This window comes from Corvus brachyrhynchos, unplaced genomic scaffold (genome assembly GCF_000691975.1).
Source record: "Corvus brachyrhynchos isolate BGI_N302 unplaced genomic scaffold, ASM69197v1 scaffold87, whole genome shotgun sequence".
Taxonomy (NCBI): domain Eukaryota; kingdom Metazoa; phylum Chordata; class Aves; order Passeriformes; family Corvidae; genus Corvus; species Corvus brachyrhynchos.
Window position 1 is genome coordinate 3929576 of NW_008239767.1, and position 1593 is coordinate 3931168.

Consider the following 1593-nt stretch of genomic DNA (forward strand, 5'->3'; position numbering starts at 1 on the left):
GAAACTTCTCTGCACATGCCTGGAAGTTTTGACAGCTTGTCACAATAATTAAAGTTGTGTTGATTCCTAAATTTTCCTGGTGTATGAAAACCCTGTCTGCTTCTGTTCCAGTTTTAACCATTGTAGAACCACACTGAAGCCCACAGCTGGACTTCAGCACCTCCCAGCACACCCATGGTAAAACCAGTGATTACAACAAGACCAACTACAGAGTAGCAGAGATAAAGCAGTGAAAAATAAATTTAATTTGACTAGAAGACTAAGAGACTATTTTTTGCTTTGGAACTACTTACACACAGTTAAATAATCATATCCTAAACAAAGAATAAAAATCTAGGAAACTCAACAGGAATCTTACCTTCAGTTTCTATGATGCCATGCCTTTCCAAAGTGTGTATTCATTGGAAATACAGGCTTGTCTGTAGAATTCACTGTACTTGAGCTATGAAATGCACCAGCTACAGCACTAGAGGGGTGGATCACTCTGGTCATGCAGCAAATGTCATCACCCATAATAATGAAACGAGCCCCTTGTGCTGTGTCTGCCACAGCAGAATTCTGAGATGAATGAGCCACTCTTGGGGTTTCTCAGCAATGTGCTTTTCCCAGCCCTTAGTCTCGTTGGTAAGGCTGCCAAGTTATTAATACATCTATGTATTATAAAGATATTTAACTTCAGGAAAGGATTGCAGTTTGCATCTTATTTGGTGTAGTGCACAGTTGGCTGGTGGCCTATTTGCCCTGCGAGATCCTTGGTAAAATAAAGCTATTTGAGGAAAAACCTGTTTAATTAAAAGTTTGTTCAATTTCTTCATTCTATCAGTCAAATTCTCTGCCTTAAAAGATATGAAATGCAAGGCCTGTCTCTATTAAGAAAAACAAGTCAGAAATCAATGAAAAGGAGATGAATCACATATATGAAAGTTTCTTCCGAAAAAATACTTTTCATATATGACTGTCTCAGTCTTTAATATGCAGATTTGAGAGTCCTTCCATTCTATAAAAAGTAGCTTATGATCTAAAATTGATTTCAGCAAAGAAACTTTACTAACATAACTAATGGTAATATTTTCTTTTAACATTCTTTCCAGTTATATCCTTTGTGCACATTCAAACTTTTTCAAAACTAGGCAGGGTAGTACTTTTTAAAATCAAGGTTAATCCCCCTTATATTTAAACTGCTTCTAAAGTTCTAACTTTGACCCTGCTATCCCTTCAAACATTCCCCTTCTTCCAACTAAGTCAGGAAAACAAAAGGAGCAAAAAAAGCATTTGCAAATCCAGTATGATTCACAGCACCAGAGGCAATGGGCACAAACTGAAACACTCTGAACATCAGGAAACACATTTTCACTGTAAGAGTGACCAGACACTGGCATCAGTTGCCCAGGGAGGTTGTAGTGTCTCCATCCTCCAAGATATTCAAAACCTGTCTGAACATGGACCCAGGCAACTAGCTTTAGGTGGCCCTGCTGGAGCAGACAGATAGATTATGTGATATAGTTCTTTACACTGGATCTTTACAAATCCAGTTCTATCCATGAATTGATGCTTCTTTCTTGAAACTTTTTAAAGACTTCCCCCCCCCCCCCC